Raw genomic sequence first — 13,806 nt, 5'->3', positions numbered from 1 at the left:
TTTTAAGGAACAAATCACAAAGTAACAGTTTATGCTGAACTAGTTAACTTAAGTGAATATTAATTAAATGAGTAGAGGGGCTTTTAAAACAGCCTCTCTTATCCTCTTAACTTTGCAACGCTTACTGTAATCCAAACACCCGATCCATTCTGTGAAGTCTAGATATGAGATTCTGCAGTTTCAGCAGAGTTCAATAACTATCAACCACAATACATAATGTTCATATTCTTTTTGCTTTTTGTCCATACTGCATCTGCATTTGATGTATTTGATGCATCTTCCAAATCACTAGTAATTGATGAAAAGTATAAAAGTATGCCTGTAAACCACCTCATAACATCCATATCCTTCAGTTTATCAATTTTCTGTTTAAAAGAGGATCAACAATCTTCAGTTATATTTTGAGAGAAGATGTGACTTTGAAAATATTAGTGGAACACTATCTTGCACCTTTAGAAGAATGCTGAATTAGACAATAATGGCAATATTAAATGTATAGGAATTGTTGGGATCTATTGTTTACATATAACAGTTGAACAGTGAAATCTGATTCAGTGTCAATACTTACATTTAAAGAATACAATGAAATGCTTTTATTGAAGGCTTCAAAACTGCATTTTAAATAGGAATTGTGTCTCTGGCATGGTATTTCCTCTCATCCTCCTGAACTAAGACGGAGGTGGTTCCTGAAACTGGATCCCAGACTTTGAAGAACTTAATGACATCTAAAAGACCCTTCAGTTCTTGAGAATGTTTTGAGACAAACTGTTTCATTTTGCATGTCTCAATTTGCCTGAGACAAATTATCAGCTTGGTTGTCCTGAGTTTGGCCACTGGAGGACAATAGAACCTTGGATGGTGCCCCCCCAAACTTTGCCAGTTCATTTCTGAGGACATCTTATTTTGCAGACCCCAACACCATGGCATTTTGATTTTCTTCCATCACTACCTCTTTCTTAAGCTCTTCTCCAGTTTAGCTTCTCCTTCTCCTTCTTTCACATTGCTATTACTTGGACAATTTCAAGAGCTTTGTGGTTCTGCCTCTTTGTGTAGCTGTTGTCAATCAATAACAACTGGTTCTCTAGTTCTTGTTTTTCCCTTTTCTATTTGAAGCCCTTTCTCAGGTTCATTTTCTTCCTTTTCCTAGTGTCTATAATCTCATCAGTCTAAAAGCTGCCTGCAAAAATAAATCTGTTCATCCCAAAAAAATTCTGCACTTACTTTGGACCAGCTCGTTTCTTTAGCTGTAGAAATTTCTGCTCTTTGGGGAAGGCATTTTTTCTGCAGGACAAGCAGTGATATTGGGGAAACTACTGGGTACAGATAGTCCTTTATTTACAAAGTTTAGTGACTATTCAAAGTTACAGTGGCACTGAAAAATGAGATATATGAGCATTTTTCACAGTTATGATCTTTGCAGCATCCCCATTATCATGTGATTAAAATTCAGATGCTTGGTCCATATTTATAACTGCTGTGTCCCAAGGTCATGTGATCCCCTTTTGCGACCTTCTCACAAGCAAAGTCCATTTCAAAGCATGGAAATACTGGATTTTGAAGTCCCTAATAGTTTTTCGGGTGACACCTGCTTGCATTCTTTTTACTTTACTTACTGACTTCATCTGGTAAGTCCATTTTCCCCCTTTACTAAAATTATTTGCAATAATGGGTTTTTTTTGCACACCTCTTGAGACCCTTTCCCCATTAGCTTCTTATAATGGAATCCTCTGTATCATTGTTTTAAGTTTATTAAAATCATAGAATTTCCAAATATTTTATATGAAGTTATGCATCTGTTATATGCAAGTCTTGAAAATGTTTAAGAACTAGTTGTCCCCTTGAGGTTAGGCAGTTTGGTTCATATCATCCTTTTATATGCTTTCAATCTTTGGGTGGTGGTAGTGGTTTTAATTTAAGAACGATTAGATTTCATTTAAGAATGAGTAGCTTTCCAAATGTTACCTATGTTGAATTTGGGCCAAACCACTTTCAAGAGCACTCCTTTGGACAATGGTGTTTCTACAGCTGGCTCCAGTCCTGGCAATCACCACCATTAAGAGAAAACCCTAGAGGAGCATAAGGCTTAACCCTTCCATAATGGAAAATCTTACGTGCATAACACTTAAATACAAACAATCAAGATGCTGTCCTTTACATGTAAACATTTTTATGTGCACAAAGAGGAAGCCAGGGGCTGGAGTCCAGAGGCTATTGCTAGGCCTCAGTTACAGATAAAATTACTAAGAGTTAAGCTTTCTGTAGTTTGAGGCTTATTGCTGTCTTTGCTTTTTTGTGGAGAGGAGTAGGCTTTGCATTTCTAGCATTTGTCATAATAAAATAAATGTTTGTCTTACAAATGATATGATAGATTATGGAATAACATGAAACTAGTGTTAACAGAAAGCTATGGTATGGATGCGTTTAAAAAAATAATAAAACATCATCGGGGCATGAGGATATCTGATATCTGTAGCTATGGCCTTCCTAAGATAGGTTTGTGATTTCTTCCTTTGGGGTACCTTCTATGGTCAAGCATTCTTGGTAGCTATTTTTTAAATTAACATGTAGTTCTGGTAGATAAGTAGAAGTAGCAGGATCCATGGTTGTAGTACAAGGTGGTTTGAAGGTTCTCCAGAGGATAGTTGAACTAGAAGATCAGAAGGTTTTATATGGGAAATATACAAAATCAGTACTAAACCTACTTTCTGAACCAAATGATAAGAACATACTCATAAGAACCTTCTCTGGACCCAGCTATTCTCAAGAACTATCATCCTGTCTCCAACCTTCCCTTTTCTGGGGAAGGTTGTTGAGAAGGTGGTAGCGCTTCAACTCCGATGGACCTTGAATGAAGCGGATTATCTAGACTCCTTTCAGTCTGGTTTCAGGCCTGGGTACAGCACAGAAACCACTTTGTCGCACTGACCGATGATCTCTGGCAGGCTAGGGATAGAGGACATTCCTCTATCCTGGTGCTTCTTGACCTCTCAGCAGCTGTCGATACCATCGACCATGGTATCCTTCTGCGACGGCTGGAAGAGGTGGGAGTGAGAGGCACCCTTTTACGGTGGTTCTCCTCTTACCTCTCTGACAGGTCGCAGTCAGTGTTGATCGGGGGCAAAGGTCGACCCCTAGGCCCCTTAAATGTGGTGTGCCACAGGGTTCGGTCTTGTCCCCCTCCTATTTAACATCTACATGAAGCCGCTGGGCGAGATCATTCAACAGCATGGGGTTAAGTACCATCAATATACAGATGATACACAATTGCATCTCTCTGCCCTGTGCCAGCTCAGTGTAGCGGCGGACGTGATGTGCTGATGCCTGGAAGCTGTCAGGATCTGGATGGGAGTGAACAAACTTGTACTAAATCCCGCCAAGACTGAGTGACTGTGGATGCTGCCCCCGAAGGACAGCCCAGATAGTCCATCCTTAATCCTGGGGGGCAAAAACTTACACCCCTCAGAGAGGGCCCGCAATTTGGGGGTCCTCCTGGATCCACAGCTGACACTGGAACACCATCTGTCGGCTGTGACCAGGGGGGCCTTTGCCCAGGTTCACCTGGTGCATCAACTGCGGCCTTATTTGGATCGGGAGGCACTTCAAACGGTTACTCACGCCCTTGTCAACTCAAGGCTGGATTACTGCAACGCGCTCTACATGGGGCTACCCTTGAAAAGTGTTCAGAGACTGCAACTAGTCCAGAATGCAGCCGTGTGAGCGATATTGGGTGTACCGAGGTACACCCATGTTACACCTATCCTCTGTGAGCTGCACTGGCTACCTATTGGTCGCCGGACACAATTCAAGGTGTTGGTTATTACCTTTAAAGCCCTACATGGCTTAGGGCCAGCGTACCTACGAGACCGCCTACTGCCACATACCTCCCAGCGGCCGGTGAGATCCCACAGGGTGGGCCTCCTTCAGTTGCCATCAGCCAGACAATGTCGGCTGGCGGCTCCCCAGAGGAGAGCCTTCTCTGTGGCTGCTCCGACCCTTTGGAACGAGCTACCCCCAGAGATCCGGACCTTACCCACTCTCATGGCCTTCAGAAAAGCTATTAAAACCTGGCTATTCCAGCAGGCCTGGGGCTGTTGACCTCACTGTTGAGGTCCAGCCCCGATCAGAATGAGTGCATGTGTTGTGTTTTAAATCTGTCTTTTTTATTTTTTATTATTTCTTTTCCTCTTCTTTTTGTAAGCCGCCCGGAGTCCTTCGGGATTGGGCGGCCTATAAATTTTATTACTAAATAATAATAAATAAATAAATATAAAAAATATTCCTGGATTGGGATAATTTTTACTTAAAAATTGCTTTGTGGGATACAGTCCATTATTTTAACTGAAATCAGCAGACTGAGTTAGGACAAGAGTCTAGATAGAGTCTATCCAAGGTCTTGGAAGGAACATATTGATATTGCCAATGTTGTATCAAAGCTAGCTTAATATTAAAACTATCCTAACATCAGCCATTCAAGTCTATGAGAATGGGGGTAGGGAGAGAGATCAGAGGTGGGTTGCTAATTTTTTTTACTACCGGTTCAGGCATGTTCATGCACGCACTTGTGCACGCACTCATGCATGCACATAATGCTTCTGCACATGCGCAGAAGCATCCAGGCAGGTAGGCAGAGTCTCCCACTGCTGCTACTACCGGCCGATCCAGGCTGAACCGGCAGCAACCCAACTCTGGGAGAGACCATAAAAGCTTTGTAAATAAAACAAATTGTGGTTTGACCCTGAAACATAGCTCCCATAGTCTGCTTTTTGCTATCACCCCTTCACACATAAAGTTTTAGTCTGATCCAGTTTTAGTCATATTAGTTGAAAATCTTGGGACTTTTGGTGCAAAGTTAGAAGGAAATCACTATAGGGATATGCAGAATTAACTCAAAGTCACCACAATGGGTAACCAATGTTTACACATCTACGATAATTGATCAATTTGCATTAACTCATAACCGTTGAACATGGATTGAATTGATTAGTTTATGGGCCTTAGATATTCACTCTCTTTTATGTTCTCTGAGGCTATATGTATGTTTTTAATAATGAATTTAATTCAGCTATCATTTGCTCCTGCAAGGAAATTGGCAAGACCTTTCAGTGAATTTATCCATCTGCTGTTAAGGAGCCTTGCTGAATGCATTCAATCACATCTGCAAATGCCTTGGATACACTCTGGGTCAAATAAATATATTTGGCAGATCCAGGATAATGCAGTTCAAAAAATAAAGTTATAGAACTGACAGTTTAGATTCAGGTCTTCATATGGCAACTTGTGGCATGTTCCTTTTCCCTGGAGCTGTGGTTGAACTTTCATTTAACTGCCAATGGGATTTAGTTACTGAAATACTGGAGGCTCCAACTGGAGTCTCCAACAAGCCCCCTCACAAGCATCCAATGACTTCCCTCAATTCTCTCTCATAGCCTTTTTGTGATGTTAAAATCACAAAATGAAAAACTGCATATATCACCTTGAATTCTGAGGAAAGAGGTGGGACATAATAATAATAGCAATGAAGACATGAAGGTTTTAAAAAGAGGAATGGTTGCAGTTGTAGTAGAAAATATTATAGCTATATTATAAATGCACTCTTGAACTTAATGTAATACCAGCAAAATACTGGATATCAGTATCATTAATAACACATTTTAGTAGAGAAATATTTGCCTTATTTTTTCCCAATCTCCAGATGTAATAAAACACAAAAAAGATATTGTCAGAGAAGCAAAAGAAAAACCAAATCATGAGTGGACAATATAAATGAAAGACAAAGGATAATTACAGCATCATGGATTTTCTAAAGGACTTTCCCTTCAAAATACAATTACTTCATTTTTCATCAGGCCCTGACATCAGTCATCAGTAGCACCACTTGACAAGCACTTTTTGCCTGGCAAGGATTTTTGGGGGGGTTATTTTATGGCTGCTGATAAAGCTTGCAGTGTTAGACGATTAATGCTTACAATTGGATTCATGCCTTGCCCTTGCAGTTTTAATCTGCAAAATTAGTTCCAACAATTAGAAAACAATGAGGAGAATGATGTCATTCAGTGATTTTCTCTAGATGGCCTAACAAAACAGAATAAAACACTCTGAGGAGGCGCCCTTTACAGCCTTTAAAATTGTCTCTGCTTAGGGAGGCTTCACACACTGAATAGTTAAAAAATTTTTTAAAAAAACCTCTGGGTTTGCCAGCAACTGTGTGCTTGCCCTGCTCCCGGATTAGAAATTGTCAACCCTCAGATGGAAGCAAAAATTTAAATTCCCAAAGCAGGAATTAAAGAGTTAAAGGACTACAAGTAAATAGCATTTTATTGTATTGTTGTTATTTTACAATATAAAAGAAGAATTAATGAAATGAAATGAACTTTGATTAATGAAGTCTAGATTGTGAATTGAAAGAAACTGAGTCAAAGTGAGTGATCAAAAGAATCTATACTTCCCTCTCAGATGGTTCATTATGTAGTAGAACTTATGTAGAACCTACATGTTGATAGGTAACACTGCAGAAGCACTGCAGATGTCTGGATTAAAGGATTCAGGAGTTTTGCTGGTCAGCATCAACACAGTTGATGATGTCAAAACAAAGTTTAAATACAAGAAATTCATCTTACCATTGATCCTTGCATATGTTGAGACCTCCAAGATACATTCACCTCCAAGATATATTTCAGAAAAGTATATTGTATCTGTTCCAATATGGGAGCATTTATATAACTCCACAGTTCTGCACCATATGTGATCATTGGGACTGTTTTGTTGTTATTTACCTTTATGATCAGAATTAGAGAACTTGGGTAACTATGGTTGGTAAACTCCCTTGTGACATTGGCATAGGCTGTAGCCCCTAGAGAACACCTCTTAAAAAGTGGGAGCCAGGAACATTGGTGTAGAGGAGATTGTCCTGTAGCACATGAGAAATTGTTCCTGAGCTGTAATCAAGATGTTGATTATTTCTCCTAAACATGCCCCAGAAGTTCCAAATGCTTATGGAGGAAAAGTTCCCTTTTTGTCAAAGAAACCATTTCATAACTTTCATAGCTGCATAGTGGTGTGTGTGTGAGAGAGAGAGGGGGGGAGGGAGGGAGGGAGAGAGATTTTTTGTTTTTCCTGATAGGAGCTGGGGGAGGGCTGTGAGATAATTCTGCTTTGCACTTAATCTACTCCAGTAAGAATGGTCTCCCTGTGCTTGTAATAACTGAAGAGAAAAATTGAGACATTGCTGCATGTTACATATTTTCTGTAGTGTGTAGTTTGGCTGAAAGTCACACCAATATTTGGAGGAAGGAAAGTTTAGCTTGTAGCCTTGGCCTCCATCAGTTCCAGAACCACAGAATATTTATGTATTTTTCTTTCTGCAGCTGTTAGGTGTTGGTGTGTGTTGTTTATTTTATCAAGGCAGAGGTGACTTCAAGTCTAGCTCCCACTTCAGCAAATCTATGAACAAGGATGCTAATGCACTTTTGGCTCAAATTGAAAGCGACATTATCTAAATGTTAAAGAAATAAATGTTAACTTGCAAAATGGAGATTATTTGTTACATCTGTCTGTCTGAGGAGCTGACAGATAAAAATCTATAAAGATAGCAAGCTAATATTTTTTTCCTGGTGTGACATGAGCCATATAGGAATATTCTCCACATGCTTAATATCAGTTATGTTAAAAATGGGGATGTGTCAGCTCTGTTTTATGTCTCAGAACCTGCCAAGGTATCTTTCCCGATTTTAAATTTTATTTTAACATTTCACTCAAGATACAAAGCCTGCCATTTCTTATCTCTCTCATTCATACCATTGAATAAAAGACCACAAATGCAATGTCTGAACATTTGGGGCTCTTTTTAAAAACATATATTTAACATAATATGCATCAGATGTATTTGTCTGAATAATAAGAATGTCCCAAATAGGAAGTGAATTTTTAAAGTTTACTGTAGTATCCAAGGCTTTCTAATGGAGGACTGTTCACTGAACAATCCCAGCTAATTAAAAATATATTTTGAGAAGCATAAATTGAAAGAACATTTATTCCCACAGGGAATATTTTACATGATGCATGACCTATGATGGGGGTGCGGAGGGGGGTGGGGAGAACCGGGCTGAAGAGGCAATTCTGTAGCTATCACTTCTGTATCTTTGGCCTTATATGGCAAAATGTAACTGTATATGTACCAGCTCAGCTGGGCATAACAGCCAAATTTCTTCTGATTTTATTGGAAGTAAAATACGGTTAACATTTGGTGAAGCTAAAAGATTTAAGTGGGATAGAAATTAGATGAAATAAATAAAAATCAAAATAGCGCATGCACATTTTAAATGTAGATTCTAAGTACCACAGATTTGGGCTATATATATAATGGAGGGATGGATGAACACAATATATTGTTTAAATTCTTAAGCTCACCATGAAGATGAAAAGAAGTTCTCCATACAGTACAAAACCAATCCAAAAGACTTTTCATGGATAATTTATTGAGTGTTTTCTAAGTACTTTTTTCAGCACAAGAATGAAAGTTAGTATATGGTTAATGGAGTAATTCCTGGTTTTGGAGTAGCTACTTCCAAGTCATAGGCAAGGCAGTGTATATTTCACTTTCCAAACATGACTAGCCAATTAAAGATTAGGATCAGTGCAAATTGTGTTTATATCTCTGTGCTGAAAGGAGAAGTGTAGATATCATGTTTGTTCTTATCTATAATTAAAACTCTGCAGTAACAGCTTTAGGCAAATAGTCATGTTCTTGGCTTAAACAAGCTTCAGTAGCAACAAGGAAGATTGCAAAATCAATTTGAGATCCACTTAACAATCTAAGCATCTAATCTATTGCAAGTATACATTGTAAGAAGTTAGCACCCACCCCTCTCCTAGAAAAATGAAATATACTAGAAAATATTGAAAAGACAGAATACTATATTTCCCTGGATGTGAAAAGGGAGAAACAAAGTAGCTCCCTACAGCTTCCTGCCGACCCCACTTTTGTCAATGAGCCATTAAAGCCTGAGCTAGTCTACTTTACATAATAAAGGTAATATCAGCCTTTCACAGAAACTCACCACATGGCATCTGAAAACTCAATCAAACTTGGGATTCAAAACACAGCCTAGAGAGTTGCCCCTGCATGGACCCATGGGAGTCTGACAACCAATCAGAATACATTTCTTACACATGAACAGGAAGCAGAGAGATGGGGCTGAACAGATTATAAAAAGCCCAGCAAGCCCCTTCCTCTTCTCTCTTCTTCTTCACCCAACATTGAAACATGTGATCACCTTCTCTGTTCAGGACTCAAGCCATGTGGTCCTGCCCATCATTAAACCATCTTTCCAAGCAGCCTCCATGTCTCCAGTGTCTATTTCCCCACTTGGAGTCGAACCCAGAAGGACATTTCTTCCAACAACATGTTTAATAGCAATAGCAATAGCAGTTAGACTTATATACCGCTTCATAGGGCTTTCAGCCCTCTCTAAGCGGTTTACAGAGTCAGCATATCGCCCCCACAGTCCGGGTCCTCATTTCACCCACCTCGGAAGGATGGAAGGCTGAGTCAACCCTGAGCCGGTGAGATTAGAACCGCTGAACTGCAGATAACAGTCAGCTAAAGTGACCTGCAGTACTGCACCCTAACCACTGCGCCACCTCGGGAAAACATCTAGTTTTGAAGGCAGATAAGAGACCTTTGAGCAACTGTAGGGTCTCTTGTTTACTAATGAAGGTGAATATATGTCTCCCAGGATAATGTTGCAGGATCCAATCTGTGTCGGTCACCAGACCAGAGGTTTAGTCTTCTCAGTATTTGGACTCGTGCTGGAGCCCATCTTCAGGTAGCTTCTCTCTAGCAGAGTGTGTCTCTTATTTAGTTACTAAACATACTGTACATCCTGTTCCCCCCCCCCCCAAGCTAGCTTACCTATTTCCTTGATCTTAACACAATGCTATGAGTAAGTTGAACTAAGAGAAAATAACTAGCTCAAAGCCACCCATGCAGGAAATTTCCACAGCTGAATGTCAACTTGAGCATTGATTACTCCACTCCTAACCATTATAACACACTACAATAACATGTCTGGTACCAAGCTTTCTACTATTTGGGTACCAGGGGAGAAAATATTTTTATTTAATATGACAAGGCATTTCTAATTGTATTAACTTTTGCTGGTTTACCTTCTACTTCTACCTCTTAATTCAAACAAGAAAGTGAAGGCATTGCGTTTTTATATTCTGACTTGCATTCTTGTATTCTAACTGCCTAGACACTTAGATATAAATGGTATAATAATATGAGTACTGTGAATATACTACAAACTAGTAAAAATACTACAAACTAGTAAACAAATAACAGAAATAAATAAAAGGCTTCATTTTATTGTAATGGAAACATTCAGTTGCATAATACACATTTGGGATAATTATCCACCAACTAGAGTGCAGAATATTCACCCTGCATACCTGAATCACTATAACACTGGTCACAATAAAGCTCAGCAATTAGCTTTTCTTATTGCACTTTAGTATCTTATTTACAGTATCTGCATTATTCTGTGGAATATAATATGTGGGAATCTTGTTGGTAGTCAGGAGCAAGAGGTTCCAGGCTTTAAGCCTATTCCCCAAATGTACAACTATCATGTGTTATCCAACCCAATATTTTCACTTCCCCCTATATTTTTTTGAAGAGCATTGTCCTTTTTTAATGTCCTCTTACTAGGAAGTCATAGTTCTAACTCTAACCAGGCATTCATGATCTCTCCAATTCTTGCCCATTTATTCCATGCTATATTTCCTCTATCGTCTTAATTTTAATCCATAACAAACTGAAATGGCTTTCAGAGTCTTTAGATTTAGAGCATGGATGTATAAGTTGATGGGTAGCCCTTAGGTATGGCTAGCAGAGCACTTTCAAAAGTTCCTACCAAACTGTAATTTCTAATGTGAGAGAAGATGCAAGATTGTTAAATGCTTGGGGAGTTCAGTATAAATATATTCAATTTGATTCAAGTTAAGTCTAACACAATTTAATACAGTTTAATTGTTACTGTATCCCACACACTTTATTGCTCTTCAGGTTTCTGAAAATAGGGTAAAAGCAGTCTTCCACTAAACCAATGTTAAGAGGGTAGTTTGCAGATGTAGTTTGTATTTTTGATGTTTTCCAGACAGAATCACATTCCTGTAATTTTGGGATGACTGTGACTCATTATTTAGGTATTCATTATGTTTAGTAATTGAGATTTATTTTGACTCTTAACATTGATTCATGATTCATAATTTATTTATGTTTTTAAAAAATGCTGCAAGGAATTTTCATAACTGGGTACATGGCATGCTGTAAAAGTTGTGTGTGACCACCGAGGATAAATTTGCATTGCTTATTGGAAGTGGAAGTCATGAGGACATTGATGCCCTGATAATCATGTGATGGTAACTGCCAAACTTTTGAAGAGTCCCATTTGTAATTTTCTTTCCTTTCATGGCATTTTTGTGTCAGGGTTTCTTTTTTGGTGAAAAATTATCCATGTTTTATGACAATTCAAAGAATTATGAGATATTTTTGCTTAGTTGTTCCAACTTTTCATTGTATACAGTATGCTATTCTGGATCTCTGCCTAATGCTATTTTAAGCTTTTTGAATTATCTTACAAGAGATTGCTTTCCAGACCAAATCATCTTATGTCTCCTTAGATTTTAATGATTTTAGCAAGGTTTAGCCTAGCTTGAGATAGAGATGTTAATCCATTTACAACAATTGTTACATGAAAAAATAATCAAAAGCTGAAATGATTTATTCAACTATTATTTTATCATAACTGAAAAGGCTACTTTATCTGTTCATTTATGGGTCCATTAATTTATCTAAACAGTATCACTGTAATTCTGCATCCACAAAAAGTGATGGGCAAGATTTCATATGGACTGATTTGCTTTCCAGAAACCTATTTGTTTGGCTTATTTATTTATTTAAAAAAGACCTGACTGTGTGACAATGCCCATTCAATGATTATGTTGTTGTTCGTTTTTGTTCCTCAGATGCTGATTGTGCTTATATGGTTTTTAAAATAATTTTTATATTGTTTCTTGTTTTTTATATTGCTTTTTAATTATTGAAAGCTGTCCAGAGCTGTCCTAGAAGCAGAGTGTCTATACATTTCTTGCACCGTGATTAACTTCTTAATCAATCTTCTTGCTATTTTATTTTTATGTACTGTGTGTTATTTGTTTCAATGAATTTTAATATTCTGTTTCAATAATTAGCTTTTATTGTAGTTACTCAAAGTAACTTTGTATGAGATGGATGGTCATATAAATTTGATTAATAAACAACTCTGTCATTGTAACATTTTACTTACTCATAAGAAAATTCACAACTCAAAAGATAATATCCTAATTATATAGGTAGATTATTTATATGATAGCCTTTTTCCACTAATGATCACTAAGATCAGTATGGAAAAGTATTGGTAATTTTTTCAGAGACATCAATCAGTGTATGATGTTGTTTTATATAATACTTCAGTTGACTTAATGCCTTATAGTATTAGGTAAGAAAGTTTCAATTATTTAAGAGGTTACTGTCTAAAACAGAAAGCAAAATTAAGAAAGATCCAAAGATATCACTTACTTAAAACCTGCCTAACTATTGGTTTTGAGAAAGGATTTTAAGGTAACATAGGGGTGGTATTATTTATCCAGAATTTCTAGATATTCAGAAGAGAAAATTACTAGAATCATGCAAAGGACACGAGGCCATAGATCAAAATTCTAGCAAAGATTAGAAACAGCCATATAATAATACATCTGGACTAAAAAAGAAATCCACGATCAGTTTTTATCTTTATTCTAGATAAAGCCAGCAAAAAGAATCAAGAAATGAAACCATATAGTCAGAGTGATTAGAACGTTAAAGTCTGCAGAGAGAAGGAGAAGGTTGTATTGAGAAGACAGGGAATGAAAAAGAGGGAAGAGACAATGAAATAGAAGTGAATTGTTAAATTTTGTTAAAGAAGGAATATGGTTTGACAATTCATAAAGTTAGGCGAGAGACTGCTCACAATTGCATGCCTACTGTTTGTCAGCTATTTCTCTTTTATGAATTTCTTATATAAGCTGTTAAAAGAAATAAAGAGTTCAACATGGGTGGATGATTGGTTACACAAATTTTCTCCCGGAGCTTTATTTTGTAGACAGACAACAAAAAAAGTGCTTGTACGCATATTTATAGGGCTTATTAGATGCTCAATTTAGTTGATTCTGAGCAGAGTACAACTTTCTAAATACCCAGTTTAGGATAAAACCAAGTACATAATCCAATTTATACTGATAGGGGCAGACTTAAATTCCAAGCTTGGTCCTGACAATGAAACTCTATATGTTCAATGCCATTTCCATTAAACAGGTTTAGAATCTGATTTCCTTCCAGATATAAGCAATCAAAGATCTGAAAGCAACCTTTTCAGGTGTATCCCTGGCCTAAACAATGAATAGCCTCAATCTTTGCATTTTGAACAGGTTCTTCAAATCAACTACTCTTCAGAAGTTGGAATGGGTCCAAGAGCAACCTTATGAACTATGTAATTGTATAATCCAATTTAAAATCAAATCACACATAGCAATTACATATATAACACTAGGAATCATATGCATCAAAATAAAAACCAATTCACCATTAAATGAGACAGTCACTTAACAATAAGGTGAACAGATTTACAGATTGGTAAAGAGGGACACCATTGACCAGGGGCGGGGGGGGGGCTTGATTAAAAATTTTATATTTTGTCAAAAGGTCACACAAGGCAATTACATGACCCC

This window comes from Thamnophis elegans, chromosome 5 (genome assembly GCF_009769535.1).
Source record: "Thamnophis elegans isolate rThaEle1 chromosome 5, rThaEle1.pri, whole genome shotgun sequence".
NCBI lineage: Eukaryota > Metazoa > Chordata > Lepidosauria > Squamata > Colubridae > Thamnophis > Thamnophis elegans.
This window is presented reverse-complemented; position numbering follows the sequence as displayed.